General features: G+C 39.8%; 1 protein-coding gene and 2 long non-coding RNA genes across 7 annotated transcripts in view; 1 reads left to right on the top strand and 2 right to left on the bottom strand.

Annotated features, from left to right (window-relative positions):
- LOC310833764 overlaps positions 1–14,201 on the top strand; it is a 334,495-nt gene that overhangs the window by 89,978 nt on the left and 230,316 nt on the right. The window lies entirely within an intron of this gene.
- The window catches only part of BMPR2 (bone morphogenetic protein receptor type 2), an 88,859-nt gene that overhangs the window by 73,299 nt on the left and 1,359 nt on the right, over positions 1–14,201 (bottom strand). The gene's annotated exons all lie outside the window — the stretch shown is intronic.
- Positions 7,084–14,201, bottom strand: LOC310833788. Its single transcript, XR_014558933.1, has 2 exons — positions 9,324–14,201; positions 7,084–9,064 (listed from the first exon to the last, which is right to left on the bottom strand). It is a non-coding gene; the product is annotated as an uncharacterized lncRNA (long non-coding RNA).

Genomic DNA, 14,201 nt, shown 5'->3' with positions numbered 1-14,201 from the left:
AAAAGTAATAGGTGAATTTCAGTATAAAAATTATGTATAAAATCATGTATTTATAAAATAACATATGCTTTACTGCTAGAATAAATTGAACTATTTTCCATTTTAAGTAGTAATGTGATGAGCTGAAATGGAATGAAAAAGCTCCCAGCATAAATCTGTCCATCTTAAAATACATTTCATAGTGCAGCACAATTTGAAATGTGGTCTAAAAAATCAAGTGCATGCTTGCAGAGAAGTGACCTGGAAAAGCTAAAAATATATCTGTGATAGTCTTCAAGCCTCTGCAATAATGGACATTAGCTCTCAAAGAATTTCTTTTAAAACCATATTATTTATTTAACCCCTATTGTTTTGTAACTATAGCACAAAAAGAAAAATAAGCAAGTCATTCCTTAGAAATACTTTATTCTGCCAGCTATCACCATGAAACAAGCTCTGCAATTAGGAAGACAAAAAATATAACCTGATATGAGGCAGTCCTATTCAAAATTCCCTGTAAGAAAATTACATGTTTACCAAATTGAATTTCTTAAAGCTATTCCAGCATAGACATGTGTTAGTTTACAGCAAAACTGCAAAGGCCACAAACATTTCCAGGGTATGTAAATTAAAACTAGAAGACTTGTCTCAACGTTGTATATAAATGAAAAAACAACTGGATTTTAAGTGGCAATTTGTAACAGCAGTGATTGAGAATTTGGACAGCTGGGATCATAAGTGGCAGATGGTTGTTACTTTGCAACTATTTGCATTCCTGAACTTTCCAACCAATTCCTAGGCTTCCAAAGCAACACTTGTTCTTCACCACAATAATTCCTTATGTGTTTAACATCTTAGAATTCCAAGAATTGGAGCTTCAGTGATGAAGATTTAGCAATCTGCCTGAACTGAATTGGCAATACATATAAGAACCTCATACCTTCCCAATACACACAGAAAAGGGCCTTGCTTTCTAAAAGATGGTTAGATGAAACTTCATTATAAATTGCAAGTTTTAGGTCCTGGCCTACATCATTTAACAGCAAGGCTGGGATAGAATACTGTTGGAGTACTATTTTCATCTTGCCTGAATTTAAAGTTCCATTTTTCATGAACGGATCTCTTGCTTGCTTATTTTGCCCTGAGGTTATCCAGAAGCTCAGACATCTACAACTCGAAAACACATTTATTTTGACGTACTATCACAAGGGATAGGGAGAGAAACAAACACAGTATAGTTTGAGGCTTACCTCAAAATAATAATAAAAAAGATGATTAGACCTATGTCAGTTTTTCTCCTGCCTGTTTGCACATTCCTAGGAAGATGTGTTCTCCTGGGTATGCTGAAAGAGGCAAGAATTTTGCTGCAGCTGGAAGTCTGATTAACCTGTTCTGTCTTACAAGTGTTTAAAGTCACACTGGAGTCTTTCTGACAGTGACGGGAAGGTGAGCTTAGTTTTGCCTTGTCCCCAAATTAAAAACAAAAACAAAAATCTTCTTTGTGAACACAAATCCACAATGTTTGATTTTAAAAAAGCAAAAAAGATGACTGGAAACTTAAAATTATTGTACCAGTTTCCCCCTTCTTTGCCCCAAAGGAAGCTCAGGCTGGAGTTGAGGACACCCAAAGAAAGGCTACCCCAGCCTTCCCTGTGTATCTTCTTGGTGAGCACCTGAGTAGGCCTAATAGCAATGATGTTATGAAGAATGAATGTCATTCTACTTCAGTTCAACATACATAATTTTGCTTTCTTTGAAGGTTCTGGCATTTCAACAAGGAAATTTTTAGTAAATTTTCTGAACCTGCTATCTCAGTTATGAACAAGAACTTCCAGTGCAGGTACATTAATAGTTACTAAACATATTCTCATAAAGTACCTCTGAAGGCTATTTGTGTTTTATTTTTTTAAAAAAAACTGTGAATATATGTGCTTTAAGGTTAAGCTACTGGTTTCCAAGAAGAAAGGATAGAACCTCAACTAAAGCAAACCTTACTCTACAACCTTGACACAGAAACTAAAACACTGAAAATTGCAAGGCAAATCAAGTCGTTCATCAACCAGAATATGAATATTTTTGACCAAGGTCAAGATGGCTTAATGAAAGTCACGTAATCCCAATGAGATATACAATATTATACCAAGGGTGGGATTTTTTGCCCCACCTGAGGTCAGCATACTAGCTCTGGGTACTAGCACCTATACTCACACAACACACAGATGCCCACACAAAGGGTGGCCAAATACAAAAGATGGCAGGATTCCTAAACTTTTAATAATTGTGTAATATAAAGAAATGGAGCAGGTGCAGTTTATGTAACACATTAGTAAAGGTAAAGGGACCCCTGACCGTTAGGTCCAGTCGTGGCCGACTCTGGGGTTGCGGCACTCATCTCGTTTATTGGCCAAGGGAGCCGGCGTACAGCTTCCGGGTCATGTGGCCACCATGACTAAGCCGCTTCTGGTGAACCAGAGCAGCGCACGGAAACGCCGTTTACCTTCCCGTCAGAGCGGTACTTATTTATCTACTTGCACTTTGATGTGCTTTCGAACTGCTAGGTTGGCAGGAGCAGGGACCGAGCAATGGGAGCTCAACCCGTCTCGGGGATTTGAACCGCCAACCTTCTGATTGGCAAGTCCTAGGCTCTGTGGTTTAACCCACAACGCCACCTGCGTCCCGTGAGGTAGATTAGGAGGCTGTAACTGGCCCAAAGTCACCTGGAATTGAAATCCTGATTTCCCAGGAATCCCAATAGGTACCGCTCCGGCGGGAAGGTAAACGGCGTTTCCGTGTGCTGCTCTGGTTCGCCAGAAGCGGCTTAGTCATGCTGGCCACATGACCCGGAAGCTGTACGCCGGCTCCCTCGGCCAGTAAAGCAAGATGAGTGCCGCAACCCCAGAGTCAGTCACGACTGGACCTAATGGTCAGGAGTCCCTTTACCTTTAACCTACCTCACAGGGTTATTGTAGGGATTAACGGAAAGCAGGGTGAACCATACTCCTTGGAGGAAAAGGTGGGATATAAATGCAATACATGAGCTCTTCTGCTTACCTGCTTAAGAAAGCTGGAGGGGATAGCTAGAAGGAGATGTCAGTCACCAAGCTGGCTTCCAGAAATCTCTATGTGGTCGCTATTGGACCTGTGCCAGTCACAGAACACTCTGGGCGCCTGACAAATTTCCAACACTGCTGTGAACCTAAATTTTCACAAACGATGAGATCACCTTCTTCCAGGTATGCTAACTTTTCACATGTTAGAAGGTTGCTAGGGTTTTGTTTGTTTGCTTGCTTGCTTGCTTTGCCTGGAATGACCTACTCTAGACAGGACAGTGCAAATGTATTATTTCTGCAATTTTAAAATCAACCCCAGTTCTTCAAATGGAGAAACAGAAAGCCTATAAATTCAATCTGCTTCTAAAATGATGACCATAACCCCAAGCTACAACATTATAAGGCAGTGTTTTTCAACCTTTTTTGGGCAAAGGCACACTTGTTTCATGAAAAAAGTCACGAGGCACACCACCATTAGAAAATGTTAAAAAATTTAACTCTGTGCCTATATTGACTATATATAAAGTAATTCTCTTGAATAGGAATCAAATAAACACAAAGAAAGTATTTTATAATTACTTTATTATGAAATAGCAAGTAAACAGAAATATGAAAAATTATAAAATACTTTATGTTTAAATCTTTCGAATTTTTCAATTTTTCCCACGCCACACCAGTGGTTGAAAAACACTGTTATAAGGTGATTTGGCTTTAAAAGTAGTTTAAAATTTAAATGATATTAATGTGTTTCAGTAATTTAAAAATATTTCTTCTAGGGTAAACCCAAATCCCAGTTTACCTAAGTGTTCATTTGTAAAAGAATTAAGAGAGGTTCTAGGGTGTTTTACTATGTAAAGACTCTAGGAAATCTATACAAAATGGATTGCTGTATTTCATCATTATCTTGCTATGCTGAAATATGAAACAAAAGAAAAAGACTGGTTATAAACCCTTCCTGGAAGTTTTGGGATTTCAGCTCTTAAAAGAGAAGATCAAAGCTTCTGCTTTCTGAAAGCTGTTCTACATGTCATTCTCTGCATATTTCTATAGTGTGGGAAATGTGTTAGAATTACACTGCATCAAGACACTTTATGTTTTAATAAAGATAATACCTCCTGTTAGCCCCAAGCAGTCAGAGAAGTTGCATCACTGTGGGACCTAAATAATACTAGAATGAAGGCTCAGCTATCTTGTTCCATTGCTGACTTTGGTAGATTTCCCCTTGCTCAATTGCAGGGGAAATGACACACTTCTAGATATAGCTTGAAATCCATTTTATACCCCAAGTAAAAAGTGGTGAGAAGAAGCACAAGTTTACTTTTTTTAAAAGTTAAGTATTATGCTATGTTTTTAATTTTCAGGAATACTCTAAAATATACAATTGTACATTTGGTTTTAAATAGTTCATGATGCAAGGCACCCCCAAGGGGACACTAAAAACAGTCCATTTCTAGCTCACACCCAAGAACTTGGGGAGGAGTCCAATGGACCTTTACTAACCCCAGAGCCCAGGCAGGAGATTAAACAATCCTCTTGCAATTATTCAACCTTGACAGATGAGGTACAAGTGGAAGAATGGCATTGCTGGGCAGGTGTGGTTAAGACCAGTGGTGTGGTTAAGACCAGTGGGAGAAGAAACCAGAATAGTGTCCTAGATATTCCTGAGGAAGATTAAAAGGTAGTCCACAATGTTTCTGGGGAGAGTGCTCGCATGAATAGCAACAGCAGGAAGGCCTGACCTGAATGCCTTGGAGGGAAAGCCTGCCTGAAGATGACCACAAGAGACATTAGCAAAAAGCAATGCCTTCTGTCTGCTAGGGAATATTTATTTCCCCCTAGCACCAGCTATTTTCCCCAAATGAAAAGAGTACCAATTTACCAGGGCAGGCCATCCTGGGAATGGAGGAGGTGACTTACCTAGAAAGCCCATCTTAATACTGGAATTATTGGAGAAGAAGCATAATGAGGCAGAAGGAGTCCCCAAGAAATATCTGGTATTTGCACCTTGCAGGTTCACCACCTGAGGGCATGTTCCAGTTGGCAGGGCGGGTGCCTAAATCAGATAATTATGTTCTTTGCCCCAAGACCCACATGGTCTGAATGGTTTGGGGATCCGTGAAATAAAAATTGCACTAGGCACTGAAGAGGAATCAGAATTACCAGTTATACCCATTGGCCTAAAATTTGTGTTAGAAATTCAGGTATGTAAGCTATTCGCCAAATGGCACCTTAAACCTTGGCTGAGGTTGCCACAATGGAATGTCTAGGCATCAGGTTGCAAAACAAAAAATGAATCGTGTATATCATCAACATTAACATATTTAACAATTCAGTCGCGCATTTTACCAATTACAGTGACCTTTCCCCCCAAAAAACATATGAACTAATACTGCAAGGGGGGGCAGGGAGGGAGTGGGAGAAACACCTTTTGGGGTGCCCTGGCTGGCCTAGCATGGCTGCTCCTAGGCACCCAGCAACCGCCTCATGAGAGACGGGAGCATGGGGCTGGGTAAGCTTGCGTGTGTAGACATGAGGGCGAACGCACTTCCTCCTCTTTATCCCTAGGCACATTTGCTTGGAAGTGAGCCCCACCTCATTGAGAGGGGCTTTCTTACCCATAAGAAAGTGTGCCTAGGATTGCAGTTCTCACAGCAGTGCTGAAGCAAAGTTTGCTGCTATGTGAGTCATCTGGCTTGTGAGACAGTGCAGAAGCACAAGACATGCATCCGAGTCACCTGGCTTGCCTGGCAGTGCCACGGTACCATCAGCCAGGTGGAGATGTCAGCCACCAACCTGGCATTCAGAAAATTCAATGTGGTTGCAATTGAACTTGCACCAGTTGCAAAACACACCTGGCACCTGGAGAATTCCGAACACTGCCCAAGATAACTTCACACTTGTTGGCCACATGAACCCACGCCTGTGTATGGACTCTATGGAGACAATGGGGGTAGGGGAAGGTTTGAGGTGCTTCTCCTCCAGCGGAATCACAAACATGTTTGCACACATAAAATGGCCAGTTGCCTGGAAGACAAGAGGGGATGCATTCCGACAATCTCAAGACCTACACAAAGGCCACTACACCAGAACCAGGAAACCATGGTAAATGGCTTTAAAAACCAGAACTTTATATTCTAACTTGTTTAGAAGTCATTAACATGGCTTACCAATCTGAACATAACACGGAGTTATAGGAAACTGAAGACATTCTGGCTTGTTTCCCAGATCACACAAAAATAAGAGCGAAACATCTATGTGTGGTTACACAAGGCCTGTTTATATTTTGGCTTAAGATCTTTTAAATTATTATTTTCTTCCATTTATATTCCACCTATGTTTTTTCAAAGAACCTAAGGTAGTCCATATGTAGTTCCTAGAGAATCTCCCATTCAGGCCTGTACCCAAACCAAACTTGCTTAGCTTCACCAAAGTGGTAGCCTTCAAACCATATATGTCTTGATACATGCAAAGATGTGATCACTGGAATATGGCCACGGACTCAACATCACTCCATACAACCTGTCTTTATAGCTCCTTCTGCCAGCTAGTGTTCATTTGGGCAGGGGGCACACTTCTCATGCCACCCTCCTCAAACCAGCCCTGTGTGCCTTTGTGAGAATGGGATCTGATCAGGTCCCAGCCTTGCAAAGCAACTCAGAGAGGGCTGCATGAGAAGAACCCAGCCTTGCAAAGGCATGGCTGTTGCGTCCATCTCATGTGCCCTCCTAGAGCAGCTTAGTGAGGAGTGTTACTGTACATGGTGGGATGTGGAGGGCAAATGGAGCCCGCTGCACCAGGCTAGTCATTGCTTTGGTGACAAGGACTGGGCTGACACGGCAGACTCCGTTTGCCCACTGCACCCCACCATGGAAATACTCCTCACAAAGCCACCTGGGGAGGGCCCATCAGAAGGATCACCAGCCATGTGCCCTTCAATACTGGAATTGACGGGCACATAGCTGTTGCTCTCTTCTTATTCTGCCTTCCTCTAGCGCTCCAGTGGTGATGGCTGGCCAGGTGCAGTGGGCTCCTATACCATCTTTATTCTTTTCCCTCATCTACTTTCCACTTCCATTCAGTAAGTAAACAGACAACACAAGACCAGCCGCAATGGAGTGAGTCCAGCATAGAAACCAAGCAGGCTGCAAGACCATAAAAATGCAGGAGACTGCTGCAAAAAGATAGAGCTCTCCATCAGACCACTGGAAGCTAGTAAAATGTGTGGATTTAATTACAAGCCTGACATACACACACCTTTAATTTTGTTTTAAATATTTCAGGTACACACTTCCTTGGCCCACATTCATCTACTCCAGTGTGCTAGCAGAAGCCAGTCCAAGGGCAATGGGGCTTCCCCAAGTCTCTCTGCCCCCCAATCTGATCTACAGGATGAAGAAAACTCTCAACAGCATGTAGGGGGGGAGGAAAGGAGGAATCATTCAGTCTGGCAAGCAGATATTCTTATGCTGATGGAATGAACAGAAGAGTATGATGTTGAATTCCTCCCATTGCTTTTTCTGCAATATATTCCACAATATGGGGAAAATGTAGAACTGAGCATGCACTGTACACATTTAAAAAAAGATTAACAGCATATTCCCTGCTCAACACACAATCACTCAACATTCATATACAAAAATGTCACCAGAGATAAGAACATTTATTTAGCAAAGAAAAAAAGAACCTTAAAAAGGCAGAACATTATATATACAAATATGCAAACATTTTCAATCAATTTTGAAAACTATGTAAGCATCTCTATTATCAATGTGAGTTAATATTTGTTTTGTTCTTGCTGTGTTAAGCCACATTTACTCCCATTAACAAAGACAGAACCAGGAAAAAGTGACATCAGGCTGAAGCAATGCATGAAGGGATGGCTGTATCCCACAGCAACAGAATTAAGTAACTGGAATCAGCAACAATAACCACAGAACATCACAAAACCAGTTGACCTATATTACAGCACTCTACAATGTCCCTGGGTGACCCCATTACATCCCACAGCTTTCAGAACCACCTGTACTTGACATCCAAAACTTTTTCCTTTCATCTAGTCTCTCATGTCCAAGTGCCCCTTTGATTTTTTCACTTGGATGCTTTGTTGTCATTACAAATTCAATATGCCCATGAATGAGCTTATCTTTTCTCCTAAGCCCCCCTCTTCTTATCCACTGATATCATCCACCCCGTGGGAAAGGCACATAGTCATTATTTTTATCCTTCATCTGCTCACTCCTTCAACTCCCACATTCAATCCATCACCAAATAGTAAGAATTTCCCCTTTCACAAAATTACATGATTGATGGTCTATGAGGTTTCATAGGGTTCCAACTACCCTGGAGCAAAGAGAACCTCGCAGATGGTGGCATCTTCACATATCTGAGACATTCACGCCTTGGGTTCCACCACCCTCAGCAATCCAAAGGTCAACCATTTCCCCACATAACTCTGCCCTTTCTCCCTTTTACCTGGAACTGCATCCAGTAATGTTCTCTAATGCCACCTCTTACTTCCTTCATATTCCTCTATAAAACCCACATTCTCCATTAAGGCTTTCACACATTATAAAAACATAAAAACGAACAATAAAATTTAGGTCAAGTAGGTGGTCCAACTTCATTTTGTAACCTCTATTCTGGGAATCCTCACTTTATCAGTTTACTTTTTTGGTCTGCTCTTATTTCAAATAATAAAATGTTTAATTTTTTCAGAAATCGACTAAGCATATGTAGCATAGATAAGTCTTATGGCTGTATGTTGATATGAAAACCAACAGAGTTTTAGGACTTGTTAAAAATATCTCCGCATTACCCGCTTGTACTAAAATGCCTTCCAGTTTCTCAGCCTCAGTTCTTCACTTTTAAATTTAGTTGCTATTAATATGATTGAGGAGAAACGAGAATCATTTATATTGATTGTAATGCAGTGAAAATGTGAATTAAAAATGATATACTGAATAATGACTTGTCTTGGGGTGAATAAAGATGACTGCCTTACCTTGTGAGAAATGTGGGTGAGTTTGCTCAGATTACTATTCTCCTAATTTTATACTCGCCTGCCAACCTAGCAGTTCGAAAGCACCTCCGGGTGCAAATAGATAAATAGGGACCGCTTACCAGCGGGAAGGTAAACGGCGTTTCCGTGTGCGGCTCTGGCTCGCCAGAGAAGCGATGTCATGCTGGCCAAGTGACCCGGAAGTGTCGCCGGACAGCGCTGGCCCCTGGCCTCTTAAGTGAGATGGGCGCACAACCCCAGAGTCTGTCAAGACTGGCCCGTACGGGCAGGGGTACCTTTACCTTTAATTTTATACTGTATATAGTGCCATGTACATGGATGACAGTGTATAAACAATAACTTGCAAATAATGAGACAATGGATCCCTGCTCCACTGACTTTTCCTCTGTGAGATGAGTGGCAGGGGAACATATTGAATTTACATGTAACTTTGTCTCACTAGGTTTGGAACTAGGCGATTGCTGTAAACCACGGATATATTTTCCTGATACAGCAGTATATAAATATTTTTATAAATAAAATACATTATAACTAAATATACCTGCATGAGAAAATTGTGGGGATTAGTACCCAAAAACATATAGCTGTTGGTTGCCAAAAAAGAACCATATCACCATACATACAGTTCTGCCACTTTCCCCCCTGCCTATTAGATACCTAATTTGTGTGGTGTTTCAATTTAGATAGGAAATGTTCTTGGCTTAAAGGGGTATCAATCAACATTATCCTGTCTCTGGGAAATAATTCTAGTTTAAGTTTTTGATTCAGCCTAATTAAGTGTGTTATCTTCAATGACTTACTGAGACTTTCCACAAGCTAGGAAAATACACACATCTACATTTGGCCAGATTACAGTAGTATCTCAGGTTAAGTACTTAATTCGTTCCAGAGTCTGTTCTTAACCTGAAACTGTTCTTAACCTGAAGCACCACTTTGGCTAATGGGGCCTCCTGCTGCCGCCGCGCCACCGGAGCACAATTTCTGTTCTCATCCTGAAGCAAAGTTCTTAACCTGAAGCACTATTACTGGGTTAGTGGAGTGTGTAACCTAAAGCGTATGTAACCTGAAGCGTATGTAACCTGAGGTACCACTGTATACTAAAAAGTTTGTGATTAACAATAATAACACTAGGATAGGTGGAATTATGCTCCAAGTCCAAAGAAAAGTATGTGAGAGCACATAATCACCAGATGAAATAATGTTTTTTAACTGTAATTGTTTTTAGAATGTTTTTATTATTATCTTTATTTTGAATTGTGGATGTATTGACTGAACTGAGCTCTTTTGAGAGGAAGGATGAGCTATACGGTTTTAAAATAAAATAAATAAATAATGGTGTGTCGTTGTTAAAAATAAACAGATCATAGCCTGGTTAGAGCCTGAACTGGAGACTGCATGGGATAGTTGCTCTAGGTTTTTCGAGGTAAAGTAAGATGTGTAAATACAAATACTTGGATCCATCTATGGAGCCAAGCATTTCATAGATCACATTGGAAAACTGTATTTGAGGCATTTATATCCTACAGTTCAGCTAGCAAGGCCCCCAAGCAACTTACATATCAATAAAAAACCCCCAACATAATTCCTGTGTTCAGGCTTACAATGTTAAAATGCATGACACAAGTAGAAAAAAAGAAGGGGGAGGGAAGAGAAAAACAAGCAAGCTAAAAAATCTTATTATAAATTTACGAAGTTCTTATAATAGCCAGCTCAGATGGAAATGGGCTGTTTACATTTAAAAAAATAGACCTTATCAAGTCCCTAAAAAATAGTCTTATAACTCAACCTTTCTTTAAGGGGTTTTATGGCAGCTGGAAGCTGTTGATCTTATGATTCCTCCTCACTGCTGCCCCTCCTTAAATCTACTCTGCAGTATGGAGACCCATCACAGCAGATTTGAGGGAATGGCATAGGAGGCTACAAGGGGTGGAGGGATTAGAAAAACTTGGCTTTCCTCCCCATTGAATGAGACAGCATTGAATGTCACCCAAAGTTATTCACAGACTTTCAGTTTTCTCCAAACTAGGTGAATGGACAGTAAAATGGCAAATGCAAATCAACAGATGCAAATATAAAAAGATGCACACGGGGGTAAAAAAACAAAATTTCACATAAACACTATTGGAATCTAAACTGGTGGTGACTGACCAGGAACAAGACCTTGGGGTCACAGTGGGCAGTTTGATGAAGATATTGACTCAGTGTGTGATAGCTGTGAAATGTGAATTACATGATAGGTTAAAAAAATGGTAAAGGTAAAGGACCCCTGGACAGTTAAGTCCAGTCTAATTCAACTATGAGGTTGCGTTTTCAGGCCAAAGGAGCTGGCATTTGTCCGCAGACAGCTTTCCGGGTCATGTGGCCAGCATGACTAAACCACTTCTGATGCAACGGAAACACCAACATAGGGATCAATATATGATAGGAATCAATAGGGGTTGAAAATAAAACTGCCAGCATCATGATGCTGTGAGGTCTATGCTGTGACTATACTTGGAATGCTGCGCAGAGTTCTGGTTGCCTTGCTGCAAAAATGATACTGTAGAGCTAGAAAATGTTCAGAAAAGAGCAAATAAAGTGATTAAGGGACTGGAGCAATTCCCCTACATAGAAAGGTTATAACATCTGCAACAGTTTAGTTTAGGAAAAATGGGAAGCAGGGGGACATAATGAATAAAACTATGTATGGTGTAGCAAATTGGACAGGGAGACGCTTTTCTCCCTCTCATAATTTTAAAAACCAGGACCATTCAATGAAGCTGACTGCTGGAAGATGTAGGATGCACAAAAGAATGTCTTCAGACAGTGCATAGTTAAACCATGAAATTCACTCCCACAAGAGGAAGTGACAGCCCTACCTACTGTATGTTCTACCTCCATTGTCAGAGGCAGTATGCTTCCAAATGCCAGGAATCACAAGTGGCGAGAGTGCTTTCGGGCATCCCACAGGCATCTGGTTAGCCACCATAAGAACACAATGCTGGATCAGATGGGTCTTTGGACTGACTGAACAGGACTTTTATTATGTTTAAACTGATTTATCCTACAATGTATTCATAGATTTTGTGAAATACATTTAAAAGAATTTGGGAATTAGACTCATTTTATTGATTCAGTAGAGGACTCCATTTGTTTTTATCCCTGTTAGATATTGTAGAACATTACCACTACTTAAATGTTGGGGTTTGTGAATGAGTGCACATCAGAAAGTTCTTGAGTGGTATTAGGATATAGCATATTCATAGAATATAAATCTGGACTCTAAAGACTAGTTAGTGAATTACTTTCTTCAGCAGAGCTGTTGAACCGTCTTACTTTTCTAGACTGAATATGTAGGTGCCAGGGATTCTCCCATCATATGTAAAACGCTGGCTAGATTGCCCATAAGAACTTCCCCAGTCTATAATTAATACCAAGTTTACTCTCAGGTCAAAACTGAAGACAACTGCTATTCCTTTTAGCAAGCACAATAAATGTCTCAAATTTTGCCAAGAAATCATCCCACAGAAAAACCATGTATTTTTTGCAGACTTGATTGAATATGGAATAGTTTATTACACTTTTAAAGTTTAAACATAGAAATATGGGTTTCAAATATAAATTCTACAGAGGAAACAGCTTATGAACTACCAATGACATGCATAGTGGACATTAATCTGAAGCACCAATGATTTAGCCCAAGGCCAGCCTGCTGCAATCAAATGTTCTATATCAATCATTTTAGTTCAATATCCCCCCACGGAAAGCCCTTTTAAAGACTTAAAATTAGTACTGCTGAAATCTTAAGCATGTATACCCAGAAATAAGCACTACCAAGCTCATTGATTTACTCCTAGGTAAATCAACCAATATTTAAATCATGCTTGAAAAACAAATATGCAGTGTAATCCTATATGTAACTTGCCTAGAAGACTGAATAACCCTTCACATTTAACCACTCCTTTTTTTTAACCAAATAGGATTTAGATAGATAGATATAGATATTTAAAGGTTTTATGATCATTGGCTTCCTGTACCTGAGAAAATTGCTCTGTTAATCTTAATTCTAAAATTTTGCTCTCTTAATATTAATTCTAAAATTTTACTTGAAGGACCCAAATAATTTAACCTGTTCTTTTAATATAATTCTTTTGAAACGTTCCTAAAGCAAATTTATTTGTCCACTTGAAAAAATTAGAGGAAAATGAAGTTAGTTTGGTATTTCAGCTGGTAACTGAGGGTAGGAAGACATACAGTACTTCTAGATTTCTGTCAGTGAAATTTTAGGCATATCTCTACTCAGAAGTAAGCACCATTGAGTTAAATTGGAATTATTCCCAGGTAGCAGGTATAAAAACTGGGTTGCAGTTTAGAAACTGGCTGAAAATATGTACAAGGAATAAAAATTAAACATATAACATAAGCTCAACTCAGAGCTCTTTCATCCTTTATCACCAGAGAAGGTTTATGCCAGTATCAAGCTTCCACACATGTCCAAAAGATGAATAATATATCTGATATGTTGTTTGCAGTGAGCAAAGCTCATAAAAACAAAATTGCTCAAGATAGTCAGAACACAAAATAATTCTGCATCAGTTTTTCTGCTTACATTCTGTACTTTTTTCTCTGCCAATACTGACAGATTGTGGGTTTTTTCAACCCAGACATACATTGTTCCACATAGTGTGAAACAATATGTATTACATACTTCAGTCAATGAAAAACCATTGACCACACTTATGGCTGTGAACAAAGATTTCATACACAGCAAGCCAACAGTTTCTGAAGTGCAGGGTGTGCGTTGGAAAAATACGAATGGTGACAAATATAATAAAAAAATAAAATTTCATCCTAACTACTAGATTGTGCTAATCTTCCCCAATAAAATATAGGAAGATAAATATTCACTAGATCAGCGTCTGAAAACTGAAACAATTTCCAGGAGCGTGATGCAGACATTTTAAAAAGATAAGCCTTAACAGTGGTCAGCCGCACCCCCTTCCCTGTAGGCAAAACAACAAGCGTGGATGCAATCTCTAGAACCAATTAAGTCAAATTATTGAAATGTACTCTGATTTATTCACATGGCCTTCACTGGCACCAAATTGGTTTAAATCCAGGTAATCCGGCTTAATTCGTTTGCAGATCATGCTGTACTGCTACACCCACTGGCT

This window comes from Podarcis gaigeae, assembly GCF_964106915.1.
Source record: "Podarcis gaigeae genome assembly, chromosome: 1".
Classification (NCBI taxonomy): domain Eukaryota; kingdom Metazoa; phylum Chordata; class Lepidosauria; order Squamata; family Lacertidae; genus Podarcis; species Podarcis gaigeae.
Note: the sequence above shows the minus strand (reverse complement) of the source record. Positions and strands in the feature narration are given on the sequence as shown.